Source organism: Psittacula echo (genome assembly GCF_963264785.1).
Source record: "Psittacula echo genome assembly, chromosome: 12".
NCBI classification, from domain to species: domain Eukaryota; kingdom Metazoa; phylum Chordata; class Aves; order Psittaciformes; family Psittacidae; genus Psittacula; species Psittacula echo.
In genome coordinates, this window is record NC_137747.1 from 4,744,187 (window position 1) to 4,768,309 (window position 24,123).

Genomic DNA, 24,123 nt, shown 5'->3' on the forward strand with positions numbered 1-24,123 from the left:
TCCATTTATGAGAAAAAGCAGCATGCTTTTGAATAAGACTCTCAATGCCCTCTCATCATTTGGGGTTTTTTTTGCCCAGACTTTTCTGTTCTTTACAAAGAATTTTTATTTCATAAAAATCCCAAGCTTCTCATTTTTCTAATGTTCTGTTAAAGCAGCCTTCACTTGCATTAAAAAAACATTCTGCAACTAATCTCACACCAAGCTCCCCAATATTCCTGAATCAGTTTTGCTCATGAAAACAAATACAACTGGCACTTCTCAAACATTGACATTTATCTGCAGAACTCTCCAAAATGACACCACCATCATTAACATAGAAATTCCAAGTAATTTTAGGCAGATTTGCAGCCATTCTGGAAGTTAGTACAAGAGGTCAGTGACTGCCAAAACCAGAAGAAGAGATCACATCCTTCTCCTTCAAGTGCCAAAACCCCATTTGTGATGGTTTGTTTCAGATCCAGTTGCTTCTCTGTTTGTAGATAGATGGCTAAGTAGTTTTGTGGTTTACAACATTAGGAAGCAGTTTCATGTATTTTTATATAGTGCACTGGAGGAAACACCAGGATAGAGCTGTTCATTTTTATTACTATTATTTTTTCTTACATGCACTGGATCTTCAGTTCCCATACAATGAGACAGACTGAATTCCATTCTATACTCAATAAAAACCTACGCTAGGGAACCACTGTTTGAGCATTTGTTTGCCAATGAGACATTCAGGATGCATCCACCACAATTTAAAAAAAAACTCGTATTCTCCTCTACCACACTTCCATGTCATTCAGCAGTTTAATTCAAGGTCCAACTTGATGCTATGCTTTAAAGTTAGTCATCAGCCACACCACTGCATTGGGAGGTTTTTATACTAGCATCTAGTAAGCATATCAAACATGGAAACTGATTAGCACCAGTCATGCACTTACGTCATACAACTGGAGTATATCAGCTATACAGCATGGCCAATTCTATGTGTTTTCTTGTCAGTAAATGCCACACTGTATTTGTACAGTTATGTGACCTTCTATTACAGTACTTCACACTTACACAGAACTCTTAAAAGGAAGGGAAGTCATGTTCAGGTACACCACAGTCAGAACCTTGTATTCTTGGGCCCTGAAAAAATTACTAGAAAAGTTACAAATATTGTCTCCAGGCATGGAATAGCTTTTATGTTTTGTTTTCAAAGCCCAATAAGCATTGTTAGTGTACCTAGAAGTCCATTAAAAGTTCAGAAAGCTACAAAACCTTACGTACACTTGAGCTTTCATCAGTAGGAAGCTTACTTGGTTATATTCTCATATAGATGAAGCCTATAAATAACAGCGTACATACAATAACAGGATAAACACAGCATTCCATGGAGGGAACACAGGAGCATACAACACTTAAGTCTGATGTCATTAATTCTGTCTTACAGAATAAAAATGCTGTCATCTAGGTTTCTTCCATTGCAAGTAAATTTATGACAGACAATATACATAGTGTCTCCATCCAGTCATGAGCAAAAGTCATTTATCCCTTCTTTCCACCACCTGTTATTTACTTCAGTGTGTCATCTGCAAACCATTGCTTAGGAACTCTAACATTTTAATGAGCACAGCTATCTGAGACGAACAGATTCTTTTCTGTGCTTTGAAGAGATCATTCTCCAAAGGTTTTCCTTCCACTGCCTCATTTTCTTCATTTTGCTTTAGCCTGACCTTATAATAAAAAGACTGATCTTACCACAAGAGATTATTCTGAAGGAGGTGCTTCCTTTTTTGAGACCAAAATTCCACTGAATAGAACATCCAGACAAGTCATCAGTTTCACTGCTCTCCAGCAAGAAGTATAGAGATTGATACACTAATTTGTTTGTGTATTGAAGGCTAAATAGGTCACTCCAGAAGGTAGGACAAAAAAAAACAAACTAACAAACACCAGTGAATAGCATCATATCCACTCTGGGCCCAAGTCAGTTTTAGCTAAGAAATCCCATTTCATCACCATTGTTTCAAAAGAACTGTTCTGAGCAAACGATCCATATCACTACCTATCTCAGAAAGAAGAAATCCATAGTATCAGTGATACAGACAATTAAAAACTAAAGGCAGATGTACACAGAGAAGGATGCTACCACTCCATCCCACAACTTTTAAAAGCAACATCCTTCACTAGCACAAGGATCCCCCAAAAGCCTACTTGCATTAGATCTGATCATATGTATCGAGGGTCAGGTCATACCATGCATTTCCTCAAGTTTAAGGGAGGTGGAGGAGAGCAAACTATACACAATATTAATACAGGACATAAAATACCTCTGTATTTCTAAGGAAATTGAATTTTTCTACGTTTTCCTAACCCCTTAAATACCAATTTTTTCTCTGGATCAATTCTTATAAATCAAAGCAGTCCTGGACAATTAAGTCTAACAGCAGACTTACCTAGTACAGTGTTTGCTCCAACAGAAGCCAGTAGGAATGCCTAGAAAGAAAAAAGGTAAGGATATCAGCGTGTTTCAGCAAAAGTCTCAAACTTCACAATCCAAAGCTCAGGAATTTCCTGGTTCAAAAGGACTGAGTTTCCAAACGGCTGGATTTCTCTGCAACATACACTTCTTTCTGAACCCCTGAAAATTCATACAGCTAAAATATTCTGTGCCAGTCAGTTCTGTGGTTCAGCTCTACACTATGTGAAAGTATCAGTTTTTTATTTTTAACTGCCATCTGATAATAAGGAGGAGGAAGAGAATAATGAAATGACTGAAGAGGAAAACACTTTCTTCCTGTTGATTTTCCATGACACTTGTGGTTATTTTGTATAGATCCGCCTTGCTCTCTCAAGCCAAATAAAAAAAAAAAAAAGAAGATAGATAAGTGCTGGCTTTGATCTTAAAAAACAATACAGAGAAAGATAAAGTCCACTGTACTTTTTTGATACTGCATAAACCACAATTACTTACATTCAAGAGGGAGGCATAACTGTGTAATGATAAAGAATTCTCTATTCTTTACTGATAACTCACAACACACTTCTTCAATACTACCTTGCAGTGGCTTGTCATTTTGACAGAACAATTAGTTCAGAAGGTTTTATTACTTACGTTTTTTTTCACTCAGTGGAAAAAAAATAGGAAAAAACCCCAAAACTATATGTTGTAGGAAGCCTGCTTTTCCCTTCAGTACATCAGCAGGCATAAAAACACAAGCATCTCTCTAATAAGAAGTCTCCTAAATCAAGTGATGGGGATACACAGTCACTCACCCAGAAGAGAAAGCTCCCTTAAATCACCATTGTTTCTTCTTCAGTGACCACTCAGTGACTGTAATTATTAACTGTACTTACCAAATCTGCATTCTAAGAGGACAAAAATAAAAGAGCAGAGGTAAGCAAGCCAATATTAGGACCTATTCCCAGAACAGGAAAAACCAGAGAGGTTTTCTTTCAGAGTTTACCAAATCTTCACGCAAGAAGCTTTACATCAGTTTTATGTCTATGAATTAAGTAACAAACTTAACTGATAAGTAAAAAAATAAAGACCTATGTAAAACCAGGCTCAAAGAGCACTGGAAACTTCTGTAAGGCTCTAGTAACAAACTGCATATAGAAAAATACCTGATCTGCCACATTGGCTTCATTCAAATCCCAAGTAAACGAAATGAGTTTGTTTTAGGCTCTGACAATAAACGCATTTCAGTTGCCTTATGTCTTCAGCAATATATTTCGCCTTTAGAAAAACAGTCCTATTAAGACTTACAAATCCCATTTCCAATCTTGAACTTTGCATCAAATTTGTAAAGAGACATTTAGATAAGATATGCACAATGTAAACAAAGCAAGGACAGCAACCTGATTTCACAATACACAGTTTATTTCAATACTTTTAATCAGTGAGAAACTAAGTGAACAATACACAATTCACAATACAATCCTTGTAAAAGCTGGAAAAGATATTAAGGTTCATGTTAAGTTCAACGCGCTCTATTTTTAACTTTAGTCAAGTCCCTTCTCATTAGCAGTAACTTAATATTGGAGAAACGATTGGAGCAGCTAGGAAATTAGATGTAGAAATTTATGGTTTTAAATATAAATTTTAGCACAACAAACAATTCAGTTACTTAGGCCTGGACAACTAATGTAATCCTCCATTGTCAGAATATGCCAAATCAAGGCTTACAAATAGGTTTAGAAAGCAGCAATTGATGTTTGCTATTTTTTTTTTTTTTTATGATCAATGTTTGCTTCATAAGTTTAATTCCAAAATTAAAAAACAAAAACCACAGAAACCCAAAACAAACCCAAAAAAAAAAACAAAACCACAAAAACACACAAGAAAAAGCACCCCCAAAACACACCAAAACCCCACACAGCAAACCAAACAAGTTCTGGACCCCATTTTGCTCTAATTCACGCACTAAAGTAGTCTTCACATCCATATAGTTTGACACTAATGGAAGAATTCCTTAACATACCCTTTAAATAGTGAAATTCAGAACACTGCTGTTAAGACCTGCTGAAGATAGTTTTGAAAGCATTTCACAAGACCAAATCAAACCTGAATCTCTGACTGACTTACTAGGAAAAAGCAGAGAGTTTACATAATAGTGAACTGAAAGACAATGCCTTTGAAAACAAGCCCAAGACTTCTGCATTTCAAGGATGCTAACAAAGAGGGAAGAGGCATGACCATCTGCTTCTTTTTAAGAGATACAAACTGGTTTTGAGCACTCCTGTATGTGTGAGCACCTGTGTCACATGATAGATAACCTTGTTTGGAGGCCAGAACTCTTTCAAGAAGTCTAGGTCATTAAGAACTACCTGTTTTTCCAAGAGATAGAATTAGCAGTAGCAGAGACCATGATACTTTCATATGCATATGATAGACACTGAAGTCCTTCAGACGACTGCTAGCTAAACAGTCAATTAGTGGCCATCTCCATGTTATTTTACTCCACGGAAGCAATAACTTACTTTCTCTGAGAGGATTAAACTAACTTCTGCCAATTCTGACATCAGTAACTTCTCTGCTATGTCATGGTAAATTGTAGCTAATACAGAACTTAATATTTCCAAGATGACAGTAATATCTTTGGAGCTAGAGCAATAAAGGAATGTTGTGGTGAACTCTGCCTGAAGACAGTTTAGTCACATCTGGATATATGGCACCAAAACCAAGATAAACAAATTATCCCGAGTGGAAAACAACCAAAGGATCTAATTCTAGAAGCTGTATTTTCTGCTTATCTAAAAATTATTAAAGCACTTAAGTATTCTTTGTTTTATCTGACTCTTGATCTGTGCTTTGTCCTTCTGTTTCTCTAGCTTTTAGACAGAGATAGGATCTAGGACTGCAAGCCTTGAGTGCATGGAGTGAAACAGATTTAAGATAATTCCACATTCTAGCATGCTTTGTCAAGAAATTCTTGCACTTAGAATGAGGAAAGAACTGCTAAGATATGTGCCAAGGAAAAAATCTAGGTTGATTACCAATGCAGGTAAAAGAACTTTACACCTTAGGTTTGTTCTAGACTTGTTTCCAAAAAAGTGCCAGTGGTACTTTCTGTTTGGGGTTTTGTTTTTGTTTTTAACCTAGCCCTTTTGGTCAAGTCTACTAGGTGTATGCTCTCATAAAAGAGTTAAGAAAGTTTTAATATTAAAGCACTTCATCTGTTCTGCAAAACATGTTTACAATATTGTTTTATGTAACAAATTTCACTGCAAGTTCCTCCAGCTATGAAATACCAGCTCTCAAATCACTGATGGTGGCCAATCTTGTACGAAAAACTTAGACAACTGCTTCATTGTGCTCCATGCCTCCTTAGGTTCTTGAACAGAATACTGAAATGCACGAGGACTTCCCATGCAGGGTACACAAAGTCTGAGCACTTTCCAAAATGCCCACTTCAGAGGCAAGGCCTTTAATTTAGCATGAAATGCTAAAAATGCTACCTTAATATACCAGGCACACCAGAACATGCCACTTTTCAGCTGTATTCTTTTGTGGTGTTTTGTGGGTGGGGCTTTGTTTTGGTTTTACACTCACCAATAGCCCTAGCTGTATCTTTGTTTCAACTGATACAGCTAAGTCCCTCCAGGGCTGTCACTAATCTTTTTCCACTGTTGATGCTATGGAGCATGTGTAACCATAGAAGACAAACATTCTATTTCATGCAGTTATTTTTGTTGGCAGGGTGGGATTTTTTGTTGTTTTTTAACAATAACAGTACGGTTAAGACCTGAAGTGCCTTGCTAACTTTCTCTGGGGTGGATGAAAACCCTGGAAGATATGCAAGTTTTTTCATTATTCCAGAAAAAGCAAGTCTAGACTGGTTTGGAATTACTAAATAGCAAGGATCCATAACAGAAAAACTTTCAGAGGACTGCGTATGACTATAGGAAAATATCTAACCTTTTGTTCAAAATATTACATTAGAAAGTTGAAACAGCCTTACTGCTGCAAAGAAAAATGCTTCTGAAGTGGCTGAGGCCATTAGTATAGCTAAGCTTGGGTCTATTTTGGTGATAGCCAGTAAATATACTTGGAATAAAATACTGCCCTTGCCTAGGATCTTAACTCACCTGCTTTTGTTAGAAGCTATCAACTAGCTGCATCCTCAAGCAATCTTTAACAGCTGTGGAAGATGAGACTGTTTTTCTCATGAACTCTTGGACAGTTCCTAAGTAGGAATAGGATACTGTAAAACACCCTGAGAAGCTCAGGTGTAAGGCTGACCAACAAATCTAGCCTGCTCACTTTTGGAAAACCCTCTTGAGTGCATATAAAGTGAAAAACAAACCTAATTTTTCTCTTTAGCAGATAACTATATCTGCTCTACAATGCTTTCTTTTAATACAATTTGCATGAATAAGCCTTAGGTAGCTTTGAAGTTGCCTAGTACAAAGCCCTTCTGTGGTAGCGCAGGTAGGGGATTGCACCGACAGCTCTGGGGTGATAAGCTTGTACCAAGCACGTCCCTAGTAGTTGGTGACGGAAATACCAGCCCTGTGGGGCTCCAATTCTCTCTCAGTAAATACCTCCCCAAGTGCAATTTCTTCATGGCCTGTGTAAGACTGGTTATTTTGGAGACAACAAAGTGCCCGCATATGGCACTACTTTGTATCATGTGGAAATACCCTGGAGACCTCTGTTCTGGGGCACCGGTGAAAATTATCCTTCTGTTCTGGCCTCACACTATAGCAATGAATACACTAGTATTTACTGTAATGCTATAATGTGTGATAAAATTTGAACAGACTGCTTACTTTGAAGAAAATGATACAGACACTTTAACAAGAGTGCCTTAAAAACCAACCTTAATAACGCAGAGATTTTCCTTAACTCTCTCTTACCAACCTCTTGAATGCACAACTTTTTTCCACCCTCTTACTAGGGTTTTGGCTTGTTTTACTGAAGGGGAAAGAGACTGGATTACTAACCCAATATCCATAGCTATTCTGTTTTCCTTCCCTCCTTAAAGTATGTGTATACCTTGTTATTCTAGAAATGGAAGTCTCAGCTCACCTACCATTTCTGTGGAGTACTAGTTATACTCCAAAGATGGAGCTCCTTGGCTTCTGTGGACAACTACCACTGAACCTACTGTATAAAAATTCCAGCCAATCCCAACTTTCACAGATGAGACTTCAGTCTTGGTTATGTTTACTTCAAAAGAGACATCTCCAAATCCAGTTCTAGAGAATGGCATCAAATCTAGATCACACCATGGGAAGTCTGGCCCACAGCTCCAGAGATGTTAACAGAAATTATTCTCTGTAAAGTATTTCTTAGTATTAGATATAAAAATCACACACTTGGAAAATATCAGCATTCCCCAAACCTACAAACTAATCAGAAGTTAAAAACAGGTGTGTGTGGGAGACAAGCTCATACATGTTTTTGAGAAGAAGCTACAAGAACTCTGTCTGTTCAGCCTAAAAAGCAAGAGAAGGGATTAAATTGCTGTCTGAATACATTAAGTTCTTAAAACAAGAGCTTACCACTTTTTGAAAGAGGTTTGAGATGTAGTCAGCCATAATACCAACTGCTCAATCTAATGGCTGCTTCTGTTGCTCTCATACTACCATTTTAGTCCAAGAAATGATGCAAGAGGAAAGAAGAAAAGTTTAAATCCAAAAAGGAAAAAAAAAAAAAAAAACAACCAAACAAAAAGCCACATAAAAACATGGTAGCCTTTTACTAGTCAGGTAACTATCCAAACCAAGGAAACAGCACTTCGTCATTCTAACCAAGTTTTACTCTAGTGGATTCAATTTTATGCATGCAGTATAAAGAGAATCTCTTGTAACCTCAGACATAAGATCAACTTCACGATCAACCCCTTCTCTAGCCTTCGCTCTGAATCACTGTGTGTTAGACTGAACTAGTATCAGACATTCTCTAACTATGTCCACAAGGATTTAGATTTATGAGCCATCCAGATGCGTACTTACAAGAAACACTTAAGTGTAAATCTGAATTCTCAATGTAAGTTTTCACCATCATGTTTGGATTTTCAACAATGCAGAAAGTCATTTTTGCACCATAAGCTGCAGGCTTGGTCACCAATTCAGATTTAAGTTCTTCAGCTTGTACAGGTTCTATTTTTTGTTTTGTTTTCCTTTTAAATAAGACAATTTCCACATCATTGATATTAGACTACTTATGATTTACATTTCAACTAAAATACACCCCTCCATGGTTCTGAGTCTTCAAATATCTGATGAATAAATACATGGAGTAATTAAAGAGAATCCTTTCCCTCGACCCAAAAATAAAATACTGTTTTGCATCCCTATTGTTGCTTTCTCAAAGCAGAATGATCATTTCCTGAATTGTCTGGTGTAGATATTTTGCTTAAGCAGCAAGCACTCCAGGCTACAACTGATGAGTGACCTTGAGACAGCTCTTAGAAGGCAGTTGCCATAGTAACACCACCACAAATGTGGTACATCCTCAGCTGACACCACCAATCTGGTGCAACAGATCCATAATAAGTACATCTACCCTGTATTTGTGTCTCAATATTTAAGGAGGAAGTTACTAGATTATTCTTAAAAAAATATATAAATAAATAAAAATAATAATTTCCAAACCCTCTTGTGCAGTGGCAGACACTGGTTACGCTGTATAAATACAAGTGACTAAGGCTACACAAGTCCACACAGTGCAAGAGTTAAGTAAAGTATGCTAAAATAATGCACTGCTGAAAGTTAAAGCTACTGAGTTAAGCCAGAGTGCAGACCTTGGTCCAGGAAATGAAGAAAAACCCTACAAAAGCACATAACTAAGAAAGAAAGTTTGTCTTTTCTCACATTCTCTAATACAAATAAACTTTAGGGAGCCATGCTGTGTCAAACCTACAGCAAAATGCAAGTACAATGGATTATTTTTTCATGCCAGAATATTGTAAGTCTCACCTGTGCAACTTCATCACCCTGAATAAACTTTCAAAACAACTTGGCACTATGGAATAGTGTTGCCCCAAAACTTTTTCTCTACATAGCATGCTACTGGGTCTTGTGACCTCTGAAAGAGGAAAAGAAAGGTGAATCATTACTGAAGTGTCAAAACTGAAACATCTAGATAGAAAGAGTTGTAGTTAACAGAAATGTTCAGTAGAACCACTTCAGTTCAAAGTCAAAGGATTAATGAACAGATTAATACAGTTCATTGTAACAACTACCAGTCAGACATTAAAGTTTGCTTTAAAACTAAACTGCAGTTTCAAAATCCATTCTTTTCTTAAACTCAAACCAGCAGAAAATGCCAATCACATCAGTTTCATAGTTTGTTGATGTTCAAGAGATTCTATTATAGGTAGAACAGTTGTGCATTCTAACTAGAAACAAGAGTTACTACTGCTCTGCCTCTGATAAAGTCAGCTCACTTCATGGGTTTGCCCCTCTCGTAAAAGAAAACATTTATTGAAATTCCATAGCAGTGCAATCTGTGTCAGCTAAGAGTTAATTCCAGTTAGAAAAGAAGTTAGGCTTTTGGACGCTCCAATCTTAAGAACCTGGTCCACAGTTAATCCAGTCAGTCAAGTACCTGCCCTGAAACCTGGTCAAGGAGCTCCTGCATCCATAACTGTAACCTAAAGGTATACAGAAAACAGCAAAGTAGTTCAGACAATACTAAACAGACACTGAACAGGGCCTTAAATCAAAAAAAAACCCTATACAATTATTTTTGGCAACTGTGTGTTACAGTGCAATTAGCAATCAAGAATTCAGCTGTGTTGCTTTTGGAGGTCTGGAAACACTGCCACCTTGACTGAAAAAGGTATTATTTGAGATTGATGATTCTGTCCATTACTGATATGTGCAACTCTTCCCATTTCCACCACTTTTGTGAGGCTGCAGGTAAGATGGCAATATTCTAAACTGACCTGTGTCCTATCAATTTGTGTACAGGCACTGACAGGTTCCCTTAGAACAAGTATTCATATAAACATTAAATATGTTTCTATTTAGCAATAGCCTCCTACAGTAAGCATACTTTTATCAGAGTGCAGTAATTTGTCTTCAGCTTTACACATAGTTGTTTATTTTGGCCTAGCAGTACCAGTGCTGAATTTCTCCTACACCCAGTACCACCAGTCTCTCCTTTATCACACATTTGTTTCAGGAACAGTTACAGGAACTCCATCCAGTTTACATTTTAGTGTGGGGTGTCCCTGCCCATGGCAGGGAGGTTGGAACTAGATGATCTTAAGGTCCTTTCCAACCCTAACTATTCTATGATTCTATGATTTGAGAACAACTGTGGCTGTTCTAGTTGCACCTCACCATGCCCTTGCACTAGCAGTGGTGTTTGTGCATCTAAGGGTACGCTGGCAGCCAGTAGCTGTTTGGTGGATTTGTTTGGGTTTGGGGTTCATTTTTTCTGTTGTTGTCGATGGGCAGGAGGGAATGGACAATTTTGAGTTAAACCTCTTTGCTGACTGCAAAAGCCTCAGTCCCATTGCAAGGAGAGGTAACAAAAAGCACAACAGCCCTGACTTGGCTTGACAGCTATGGAAGTATACCACTCCACCTTGGAAAGACAGCAGTTCACAGGGATATGTTTGAAGGGTTCTGGGGTTATATTTTGAATACTGGAAAGAAGTTAATTTGTTGGGATGTTGCTTGCTTTTTGCACAATATGCCACCTCAGCTCCAACTCCAGCATTTAAGCAAAAAATACTCAACCAAACAAAAACACCAAACCAAAACTAAACCCATTATAAAGGGTTTTTTAGGCCCTAACCTAAAAGAGCATAAGTCAACAATAAATATCAGTACTGACAGAAAGACAAGGCACATTCAACATAGGGAGTGCTCTGGATCTTGGAGAAAGGTCAGGGAGCCTTTTGGTAAACAAGAACAACTTAAACAGAAAAGAGCTTCAAGGTAGACAAATGAGGTTGAACCTGTAGATCCTTTCAGTTTGATTTTCAACAATGTATCTGAAGGTACAATCATGTTATAAATCACCATTAAATATGTTTTAAAGTTAACTTTTACAAAAGATTATTAGAACAGGATGTTTCCTAATGCCTTCCTTTAGTACAACGATACAACAATTAACATTTCTAGTTTAACAACATACACCGCTTATTGGAGATGTTAGTCTAGAATCACTATTGGTGGCAGCAAAAAATGGATTGTCACCTGATAGTGCAGCGGTGACCATGTACTAATAGCTACAGGTAACAAACTGTAAAACAAGAAACTGAAGGCAATATTAACATAAGCAATAGCTGAAATTCAGCATGGCAGTGGTTTATGCACATTCTCACAAGTGAGAACTATTTTCCTTGACAATTCGTTTGCAGGGAGCATTTATTTGCCTACCAAGTAGCTTGAAGTTTCAGTCAGAATGAGGCTTCTAACTGGAATTCCAGCAATATAGGCATGCCTGCATGTTATTAAAGGGAATAGTGGAAAATTTCACAGGCTGACATCCAGAACGTCTGCGGTTCCTTTTCATATTTCTGTCTTCTTGCAAAGCAGTTATTAGACCAGACTTCAAATCCTTTTTTTTTTTTTTTTTCCCCCCTCAATTGTAAAGCCTGGAAATTTCCACTGCTTTAAAAGATTTTTAAAAAGATATCTCAAATGTACAGCTAAAACCACCTTAACACTCTTGCCTGGATGGAATCGTTAGTTTAAGCAAAAGTTTCATCGATATGAAGTAGTAGTGCTAAGATGAGGGGAAGGAAAAAAAAACTGTGCTCAGATACCAAAAGCATTGCCTGGCCAAGCTGAAATATTATCCCACTACTTATTAATCTCTGGGTAAAGGTCATTTGAGGTCCACCTACAGACAGATGGGCAAAAGAAGGTGAAGCAGTTCAGGATAAAGCTACCTGGTACCTGTACATTTAAACAGGAAATACAGTGGGTGACAATGCAAGCTATCCTGTCTCTATCAAGTGATGGCTCTCCTTCAATTTCTTCAAATCTCCACTCATTTTACATCTCCCTGGATCCCACTTGCAACCCCTACTACCTTCTTATATCTAACAGAGCTAATATAAGTCTGGCAAGTTGGCTAGCACTTGTTCTGTACCTCACCTCTGCAAGTCTTACGACCTACAGACATGCATCACCAAAAGATTAGGGGCTTCAACAGAAAACCCACAGGTGTAACACAAAAATCCTCAAAAGCTACTCCAGCCAGTGCAGATGCTTTCTTTTTTTCAGTTTTCTGTGCACTGCCCAGAAGAACTGTCTTCCTTTTAAGGGGGGACCAAATGGACATTGTAGGTTCAGAAAGATCCTGATTTTGTTCCATTTTAACTAAGAGAACAATTCGCAGATGAACTATTCTTGCTTTTGTTGCCTTTAGAGCCATCTATTACTAGAAAGCTTCTTTAAATACTGATTAAAAAGGGATTCTATCAATTAATGCCTAAAAACATTATTTCCCATTCAGAGATTTTAATGGAAAACCAGAACTTGCTAATAAGGAAACATAAGTTATTTACAAAGCAAGACCAATGCACACACCAGCACATGGCATTGAACTGGTACATAACCAAGTAAGATACCTTTAAAGTGTCTTGAATCCATTTGTTCTTTTAGATTTTCTCGTTTAAAGGGCTGCTACAAAATTATGCTCAAATGAGAAGTACAGCACAGTATGGTCTGAACCAAATATTTTTAAACTTCCTTCTTAAGTCGTTAAGACATAAGGATTCTCTTACAGTACTTAATAATAACTGTGAGCCAAGCAAGTGGTATTTTATAAGTACTGGTTAAAAGGATTAAAAATCCATGCACACCTAACAGCATTACCCCAAGTGTGGTCCTACATGCTGAGGTCTATCCACTGAGCCAGAAATCTCCACCCTGAACGTCAAGAAGACTTCCAGAGAAGATAAAAACAAGGAACACTGCAACAAAAGACAGTGCTGTGCGTGCCTTAGTTCACTGCAGCAGCAAAGATGGACAGAGTACAAAAGGAAGGGCAATACAAGCCATAATTCCCTATTTCTGTCTAACCTCTTTAGCCCAGCCTTTATGGGAGGGAGTCATTATACGGGAAGAGCTCTGAAAAGTCTGTCCAAGTCACTAGCAAAAAAGTTTCCAATTTCTGTTTTAAATTTGCTTTGTTTAAATGTTTGTTTAAATCTCCTTAACCTGCATAAGCTGCCAAGAATGGATCACCATTTTAATGTCAGTGTGAATACGAGGAAGAAATTACTTTTGAACTTTTACTACTTCTTCCATAAGCTTTCAAGGAACAATACAGTGCTTCCACATCCTAACTGTGTGTGCTCACATTGCACACTCTCAACAGCTGTCCAAAAAGTTTTGGGAAAAGTTGGTTCAAGTTGACTACTTTAGCTGCTACTCACACACACACATATAGTAGCAAAAAGCAGAATACAGGATTTTGCCTTTTCCTCACCAGCCTCCATAGTAGGTAATGAAAACACAACTTGAGTACTGAACAAAACCAGAAGGGTTAAGGTGATAAAACACTCCTTAGGATGATCAGTGAGGCATTAGGTTCTACTTCTCAAACTGCTGCAAAAAGAACACAAAACTGTCCTCTTGATTGGCACAGAGAACATGTGTTTCAACTTGGAAGGTAAATAGCTTCTGCCGTCTGCTTAACCCTTCCACTGTTAACAAATACTACCCAACCCATTCCTTGCTCCATTCCCTGTTCTATCACTTCAGAATGTTTCAGTGAGGCAGGGCATTCTGTTATTAGAAATATGGTAATCCTAGAGAAAACATGTGTAGAACAACACAACCAAACCGTTATATTTTATATTCTTAGGTGTGCAGTGTAACACCTTCTAACTGCATTTTATTAGAGACTTCCCAAAAGAATATTTTCTTCTGATTCATGCTAACTATGAAAGCATTTGAAAGACATTTATGATATCCAGGATCATTCATGTAAGAGTTAACCAAAAGCTGTTTGATGTACTTTGAGCAAGTAGGTTAAGCAATTTCGTAACCAAACTTTTAATGCTGAATCAGCACTAGAAGTTGGATTTAACTTCACACCATTTACCTATATGTAAATGACTCAGCTCACCAATGGAAAGTAGCCACAAAATATTAAACCCATGAAGGTTTGCAAGGTTCTTCTTAGACCTACAGCAATAATTTAAGTGTTAACAAAGAATAGTAAGTCTAAAAAGTGAACTGTTATGCAAATCAAGAAAGCAGCTCATCTGTATACCAGAGGTTTTATCCTCACAAGATTCTTAAAGTTACATTTCACTCTTTCACTTAGAAAGTAAAGAGTAAATTAGCACCCTTAGAACTTACTACCCATTCGCCAATGTAACGTAAATATAGCTGCTTAGTCTTATTATGCTTTAACAGTTCATATTTAGTGCTCTAGCCAGAGCTCAGAGCAGTAACAGACCTGCTTAAGACTTAGCAAAACAAAAATTCAGAGGCTATCAGATGAGCAAAACGGAAAAAAATAAAAGTACATCACTGCCGGAGGCTTCCACTGCTTAGTCACTCCTTGGCATAGTGAAACACTAGAAACGCTTCAACTATTTCTCACATTTTTTCTCAAGATTATGCTCTTGTTCTTTTAAGCCTTTAATAGGAAGACATGTCTCCAAAGCAGTGCATAAGAGAGCTACAATGGTAGCTTTGCAGTGGCTGGTGGTAATGAGCCAGTTTTGTGCTGCGTTTGTGGAACAAGTAGATATATTTACCTACTCACCCTGCGCCGTTCCGAAAAGCATGGAATAAGAAACAGTTTGCTTGATTTTACTACGTAACCCATTGCTAACAGATTTCAATACTGCACCATCTGGTAGACTGGGAACATGATCAGCAAGTTATAGATTTAAAAATATATGTATATAAACACACTAATTCTCGAGTTTGTCACAACAGTTATGAAAGTTCAAGTTTCTAGAAAAACAAGAGTTTAAAACCTCCATACTGGTTTTAAGAGAATCAAGAATTGTGTGTGTGTGTTTTAAACCTCCACAACTCTTCCTCAGATATCTCATGGCTTTGTATTGTGAAAGCCTAGAAGGGACAGCATAGTTTGTATTTTAATGCACTACCTGAAACCACTGAGTTACAGTTATGATACAGCCTTTCCCTTTCCACTAACCATTCTTCTGTAGGTGTTTCTAACTGTAGTAAAACAGGTTGAAGATGACATTGGGAAGGACTTCCATTAGAAATAATTTAAGAACCGTATTTGTTGAAGGAAACACAGTCCATTCTTAATTATTTGATATTTGTAGTGCCATTCAAAAACATGTTTGTATGCCTAACGATAAAATACTCCAGAAAATTTCATTTTTACCAGTTGTGTTTGCTCAGACAGAGCTACTGAAGTCACGAAGACAGGGTATCTCGTTCCATTCCACCTTGCTTAAAGTTACAAGAAAAAGCACACGTGTAGGCCTGTGCAGATTCTAGGCAAACAAAGCAAATCCCAAAGAGTCTTCTGCCTTTTCTTTCTGCCCTATTCCACTCAGTCCCCTTCCTACCATTGCCAAGGGAAAACAAACCAAAAACCAGGCTACAACTCAAATACCCAAGAGAAAGGCATTATATTGGTAACATTTTTAGCCAGGTAACCTGTTTCAGCATTGCCTTTGGAAAGGCAGACAACTCATTTGCTCACTTCCATGCAGCAGAGAACGGGAGGGAGAGGAAGGGAAAATAAAAGTATCTTCATAACTCAGAAGCCACATATAGAATGTTCCATGAAACTACACAAACAAACTTACCTTGAAAATGTGCCTCTAAAAGACCTTCTGAATATACCTGGTGGTATACTAGATTATCTCATTCCACAGCTCTAAGACACCTTGACATGGATCGAGCATGGAAACAGTAAAAGATTCAGGCTTCGTCAGTGTCATGGTCAGCCAAAGCTAATGCAGGTGCTAGTCATTATAGCTATAACACTTGCATTGTTTGCAGCCGCCTTCTCCCTCCTCCCCCATTTTCAGGTGCACCTGATAAATCAGGGCAAAATGGCTCTGCAGTTTAGCCACATGTGTAACAACTTTGATGAAGAATTGCTTGCCCTGACTTAACAATTACAGCATTTTCTAAAGAACTTTTATGGATGGATTGTTCCAGAAGTCTGAAAACACTGTAAAATACAGTTAGGATGGTTTTAGACTTCAAGTCCTATCAGTACCCATGTGTGTAATCTTCAAAAAAGAACTTAACATGATAGTATGAAAGCCTTTCAAATAATATTTCCAATAGGGCAGTGATCCATAACCCAACAAAAAAGGCTAGACAAACAGTTTAACTACACCTGACCTGAACAGGCTCACATTTAACAGTGGTGGTGACAAAGTAGGGGTGTGGACAGAACCAAAATCAGACAAAAGAAAAAAAAAAACTAAAAACAAAAAAACCACCCCACACAAACAGAGCACACGAAGTCAGGGACTACCTAAAGGTAGATCGATACCTGTAGAGCTGACCTTATCACCTTCACTCTTCTAGTATATTGCAAAAGCAGTCATAAGCTCAGAAGCAAGCAACTTACACCATATCCTAAGCTTATCATCAGCAGTAACAAGCCTGATTTTACAGGGTATAAGCAAAATGAGCAGAAAAACCAATGGTGGCCCCCATGCTCTCTTCTCCCTCTTGTTTAAATAGCATGTTGTCTTAAGTAACTACTTTTTTCTTACCTCTGTACAATGTCAGAAATAGGACTGGCTGTAGATAACATAAGAAAAATGTGTGTCCAAATCTAAAAGCATAAAACCTCACCAATAATAATGCCACACACTGCACACGGAAGGCTAAAATCCCCTCATGAGACTGACATTGGAGGAAAGGTAATTTTGTTCCACTTCAAAGAAAATCAGCTTATTGATAATTATCAGCTAAAAATAAAAGCCACCAATTAAATTAAAAGTATTATTAAAGTAATAGGGCCCATCTTAAGTACTCATTTATATGGCATAAAAAAGAATTTGATGTACCTTCTCTTAACTAAATGCAGCGTGTAAAATCAGAATGGAAATATATTCCATAGCAGATTTACATCTGTAGTAGTTAAATTCTTTCACAATTGCCTCTTCCCTAATACACTGCATTTAGAAACATCAATAGATCTAGCCAGAGAAAAAAAAGCACACAGGCATGCTGCCCCAGCATTCAGGTTTAGATATTCCTCACCACTCTCATACCCTTGGCATAAAGAATACTATCCCTCTCCTCCCCCATCTCCATTTTTTAGTATAAAAACAAGTCAGAAGAATATTTAAGACATTTCTAAATACTCATGATCAAAAAGCTTCCATGAACATAATGCAGAATATCCTGTATCACAGTCATTCAAGATCACCTCTTCAAGGAAGGCTCATTTAAATGCAGGAGTTGAAGCAACCTCCAGTGTCAGGCTGTAGTGTCCAATATCATTTTACATGCTACCAATGGCTTGATTTCACAGACAAATGGAACGAAGATACCCCTTCATTCTCAGGGTTCTTAAAATGAATAAATGACAGAACACCCTTTTCTATGCAACTGTAACACAGAAATTCATCTTGAAGATTTTGACTGTGATTTCTTGTCCATTATTAATGAAAAAAACAGCTCAAGATCAAAAGATAATGTTCTATTGTAAAGGAGATTTCCTTCTTCCTACTCTGCTTTTTGTCTCAACTATACATTAGCCTCAGTGATACCATGCAGAAAACTGATAGGCAGACAATGCAAACTTCCAAGTTATTAAACCCAAAGCCAGGATGAACACGGGGTTCAAATGAAGAATTAAAAAAAAAAAATAGCTAAAGCAAACCCAAACCCCACACAACTCATATGCAAAATAAAAGCAGACTGAAAACAGCATGCTGTCATCAGGAAAGGGACTTCAGCAAGGCTGAATACTGGGTTTATTCTGCCTGCCTTCACTTCTTCTACCCCTCCCTCTCCCAGTCAGTCTCTGTCTTCAGATCACAGCAGCAAACCCATTGGTATTAATTAAAAATAGAATAAAATAAAGTAACAGAGTTGACAAATTCTGAACACGTCAAACAGCCCATTACAACTGCAAACAGTAAATTAAATTACTGTATGCTTTCATGCAGCCTAGTTCAAGCACAAATAAAAATAATCCAGAACACACAATAAAAAAACAAAACCAAAAAAACACCCCCCAAAAAAAAACCAAACAACCCAGCCCACTGTTTTGTCTGCTTCCTCTAAACCCAAGCTCTTATGCTGGGGCTTTCACCCAGATACTATTCTGAAGCTATGTTGTATTTATAATTAGAACATACACATCTGTGTCTCATGCAGAGCAGCTCATTATAAGTCAGAAATATTTCACAAGAAAATATTTATTTTTACAATAGCGGTGACAGAACCTTAAGCTTACTTTAAGTGTCTGTCTTAACTGCATTAGAGATACTGTATAGCTACACATTACTGCCTCTCACCACTTCCAGATTTGCTTGTTTTCTCTTGTTACTCCAGACAGAATCCAGCGTAAAATACTCTGTTAACTCTAAGAGATTTAAAGGCAGAATCATTCTTTTTTTGTTTTTTTCCTTAACAGCTTAAAAAGGAAGGCGACACTGCCTGAATCAGAGACTGATCTAAAACTGTGTTCACCGGATGAGCTGACAAAGTGGGAAGCTTCTCTTTTAAAAGAAAACCTCACTGTGCTAAAGAGTAGGCGCAGAAACGATAAACAGAACCAACTTTAGAACCAAACAAAGAGGACGCTGGGAATTATGTCAACCTCAGACAGCATCCCCAACCATATTCACCACGGTTTTACCCCAGAATCGCTATCACCTACAGAGGTATGCGACCTCAGGGTGCAGGAGGGAGGAATAAATAAATATTTTTTTTTAAATCACACCTCCAGCCCTCAAAAGCAGGATTTCATTGCAGTTGCAAGGCAGAAACGGGTAAGACACATGGAAATCAACCTTTTATTTGCAATATTTCTCATCCCTTTCGTTATTACCAGACAAGAGAAGTCACCTCTGAAACTTACCGAGGCTACAGGATGATCAGGAGGAGAATGCAGATAACAGGGTGGTTGGAACCGCCTCGCTATCAGATAAACCCAGATGAATGGCAGACGGGGCCATTCTAGCCCAGGTATTTCCCGCACCCACCCGCTCTGCTCCGGGTGCGCAGCCGAGGGTCAGACGGCTCCGAACACAAATCCATGGCGACCCCAAGTCTCTCACTGCTCCAGGAGGAACCTCCACCCAAACTCACCCTATCGAGACACGCACCACACAGCGATGCGGGAAGCCTTCAAGCTTAACACACCAGTCTCCAGCCGCTGCCTCAGGAATCCCTTTCTAACTACACTCAGCGCTAAAGTTACAATGGTTAGAAAGAGGTAAAGGCATTTACACGCTGCCCTGGGAATCCCCTCATCGCCAGCCCTGCGAGTACCCAACACACATAACCCGTCTGCGCTCCTTTTCCTCCTCCCCTCAGGGAGACACATCCATACTGGGGAGGGGGACTAGAGGGCGAGGAGAGCCGCCCCTCAGGGCCAGCCCCAAGCTGCTCCCTTCCCCGGCAAGGGGCACACCTCCCTCCCGTATCTCAGTCCCACCCCAGCGCTGGGAGCAGGGGAACAAGAGCTACAACTCTCCTCCCTCCACTCGTTACTCCCTCCCCCCAAACCCCACTCACCTGGGAAAGGAGCCAAAGCTCAGCTACGTCTCCTTCTCCCCGTTTCCCCCACACTCAACCTCTCGCCGCCATTTTCCTCGCTGCCTGGATTTAAATAGGAACCAGCCTGCCCGAGAGCGGCCGCCGGGCGGCGCGAAGCACTATGGGACCTGTAGTGCGGCTCCTCACGGGGCATCTCGGGACCTGTAGTGCTCAGCGCCACCGCTCCCACCGGTCCCCGCGGCAGCGACCCCGCCCGGCCCGGTGGCGGGGGCCGGCGGGGACGGGCAGCAGCTTGCTCGCAGGTAGCGCTGCTGCCGGCCGCCGCCCTCAGGTACAGTCCCCATCCGGGACGCAAGGCTGCCGCCGGCCGTGCTTGATGCGCAGTACGGAGCGGTTTATGTGCATGAAGGATTAAAGTGCAATAGAGTATCAGCCCTGCGCTGCACTCCACCACAACTTAGAGGTGAAAGCCACAGCTACACCAAGCACCACTTCTTCCCATTTCAATGAAGAAAAAAACCTAGTCTAGTAAAGAGAATGTTTAATAAAACGCAAACGGGTTACAATAAAAGTTTAAAAGAACATGAATTGTTCACTTGCTGTCCGTGAAAGCGAGGACGTGAAGGGCTGCAGACTTGCAATATGGAACCTGCCCATGCCACCGCTTGCTTGCTTGCAGAAATACTGTTTTCATAAACTGTTTTAAAACTAGTATTTAAAACGTTGCAGACTAAGGCTGGGTGGAGACCACAGCATACTTCAGGTTGTGCAAATCATAAAGCAGCCTTATAAAAATGCTTTTTTATTTTAAAAGTGAAATAACAAAAGTGCATGAACTGAAGTCCTGCCAAGCTATTCATACAGAGCTCATTCCAGATGAACAGACAAGTAAAGCCATTAAGTAGACCTTCCAGCAATTCCCAAATAAAAAGATATGTCAAACTAGTGTTGGGCAGTCATGAGCAAGTTACAGGCACAATATGAGCCTCCAGCTATCTCTGAAATGAACATTACAAACCACAAAATCCAGACATAATTCACATATGTCAAGTTCTAGGAAAAAAAACCCCAAGCTCCACCTTATTTACCCTGCAGTTATACTAGACAAGAACTTACTGATTAAAAATGCCCGTACTTACAAACTCAGATTTAACCAGCTAGTAGAGACAGATTTCTTACATTATCACAGCAGAAAAAGGGTTCATGTCGTCAGAGTACCTTAAGAGGTGTGATGGCCTGTTCCTCAAAGGATGAGGTCTGCTGTTTAATGGTTCCACTTCCTCCATTCCAGCTGGTTGGTTTTTTTGCAGATTGTTCTCTTTTTCTACTATGAATTATAACAGAGCATTTATCAGGCCAGAAACAAAGGAAGTGTGCAGGGAGGAAAAGGTTCATGAGGGGCAGCAGTAACACTGGAGATTAATTACAGTGGGGTTTTTTTTTCCTTTTGGCAAACTGCATATTATCCATATTTCTTCCATTCAGGCCACAAAGTCCTTAAATTACATTTACATCGCATCCCTTCGGCTCAAAACTAATACAGAACTTCTAGTGTTAACAGAGAACAAGTACTGTGCATCTATTTTTCCACCCCCTTTTAACTTTTAGGTCCTGTTCTAGCAATTATAAATAGATAACTTCAAAATTAGTTCTGATTTAATCACTATACCCTTCATTACATCAAGTGCTAACACTTTTCATTGATATGTGATGCTCGACAAAAATTAACCCACAAATAATTGTAAATGTAGCTGTAGAACTGTAGTGTTTAAAGGTTGTGTCTATTTGCTCCACCTGCTGGTGCATATTCCTTTTAAAGCAGGCTTTAGAAGCCCACACGTATTAAAAATTTGGCCAAAGATGCACACAAGCGACACGCTTGACTGTAAGCTGAATTTGTGAGACATACCAATCAAATCCAATCTGATTCCAACATTTTCTCAGTCAAAAAAAGCCAGTGGAAGCCCACATATAGAGAAATGTACCCTACAGCTCACCTTTTGGATGCTGTCATTCATTTTTATTGTGACAATAACTCAGACAGTCACTATTTTCCACCATCTATTCTACTACAAGAAGTGTTCTCACTCACATGGGCATCTCTCTAACTTATTTGTCTCCTGAATATTCAAAGATCAATTGCCACTTGAACAATTAGTGCAGGAGAAGCATCCCATTTCTTCAGCCCATTTAATTGTTCTCTGCTCAAGAACATAAAAAAAACCCAACACTATGCTCAACAAGCACTCTTTATCTATTGATAGGAATATTTTTCTTTTAGGTTTAGTTTTTGAGATGTTTGGCAAGGAAATAGTAACAACATCCCCACTGAAAAAAACCAAAAATTTAAAAATTAAACAGCTCTAGGCTATGACATTTTCCAACTGTACTCCAGGACAGAAGTATCTTTCCATCTCTTTTTCCCTTCCCAAATTAGAAAAAGACAGCACAAAACAAAACCATCCAACAACAAGCCTCTCTCCTCCCCCAAATCTAAAGTTCTCCCCATCTCTCAAATCTTTGGTGTTGGATTTTCTTATCATCATAATGAGACCAAGCCATTGGGCCTTAGCTGAAATCATTTTACTTTTTAGCATGACTTAGCACCTAAATGTGACTGCTCGCTCAACAAGGGCCCCTCTGTGGGTGGGAACCAATAAACTTTGTTTTGGGGTTCCCTACCTAACTGGGTTAAGCAGAACTAAGATTTGTCACATGATCACCAGGTTTTCTGGGGCTAAACTGGCCCCTTTTGGTGGCTGCAAAACTTTAACTTTCTTTAACTCCTGTGTTATTTTGATTTTTTTTATCCCCTGTACACTAAGTTTGCAACAGATTGATTGCAGGTGGCTTGACTGGAGTTGAGAAGAATATTTGACACACAAACCCTCTTAAATTACCTCAGGGACTGAAGAGAAAAGTTTCTGACATTGAATAAGAAGCAAAGAAAACCAACTCTGATAGGAAATGGGTAAAAGTGTTGAAGAACTGGAGTATATTGTGGGTTTTTTTCTTTTTAATAAATCCCAAACACATCCATAGCTCCTTCCTAGATTAGCAATCCAGTTTTTGTGGCTAATCTGCCTAGCTGACCAGACTAGCAAAAGTCACTGGTTTTAGCATAATAATAATTACATTAGTATTATATGTTATATATTAATTATATATATTATTATTTATTATTATATATAGCATAATAATAAATATAATAATAAGACAAATTATTTAATGGCAACAAAGAAAATGAAACACAATTTAGAATAAAATAAGATGCATCAAAAGTACACCATTAGAGAAATTTTCTTTTCAAATGGAGAAAGTTTTCTTTAGCAATATCTTATCAAGTGAGTAATCAGAACCTTGCATGGACTGAAGACACGGCTCTTGTGCTGTGGATTATTGATTATATATTAATGAACAAATCCTCATGTAAAACAAAGTATGTAAAAAAAAGTCCTAGTGTTTCAGCAAAACAATTCATATTTTCAGCAAACTTTCACTAACCTATAAATGTAATTTAATCATTGTATAAGCTAAAATCATGTGAATTTATTTTTCATAATGCTTTTGTAAAAACCAACACATTTCAGCACTAATTCTTTAACCAGAAAAAGGACAGAGAAGTCTATTCACTGAAAATACATCTTAGGGGGAATTTAAAATAAGCCAGGATCTTTGTTGCAATCAGACAGTCACGCATTAGTCAATCCATAGTGCTTCACTCGTTTCACTGAAAGAGTGACTGTATATAAAAATGTTAAGGGATAATTATAACAAATAAATGTTAGAACAACACTAGTTTGTAAACATTTCTTTCTTGCTCATGGCCAGCAAATTCATAAACTCAGTTCCAGCTACTGAGGCTTAAAGCTAAGCATCTAAAATTCCGTAATTCACATCATCAGTGGTTTTCTACCCATTTCTGTAACTGCTAGACAGTTTTTTGTGGTAGAAGTCAACACTGAGATGGATTAAGAAAGACAGTACATAATGTGCTTTCAGTTAAGTAGATGCAGCAGCCCATTTTAACAT

General features: G+C 38.5%; 1 protein-coding gene across 5 annotated transcripts in view; it reads right to left on the minus strand.

Annotated features, from left to right (window-relative positions):
- Nucleotides 1–20,204, minus strand: part of NCOA3 (nuclear receptor coactivator 3) — an 83,642-nt gene extending 63,438 nt beyond the window's left edge. For all 5 annotated transcript variants that reach the window (XR_013957899.1, XM_080628221.1, XM_080628220.1 and 2 more), the window contains exons 1-2: nucleotides 20,110–20,204; nucleotides 2,427–2,466 (exon numbers count right to left, since the gene is read on the minus strand). The gene's annotated coding sequence lies outside the window, so the exon portion shown is untranslated. The remainder of the gene's footprint in view (nucleotides 1–2,426; nucleotides 2,467–20,109) is intronic.
- Between the last annotated feature and the right edge of the window lie 3,919 nt (nucleotides 20,205–24,123).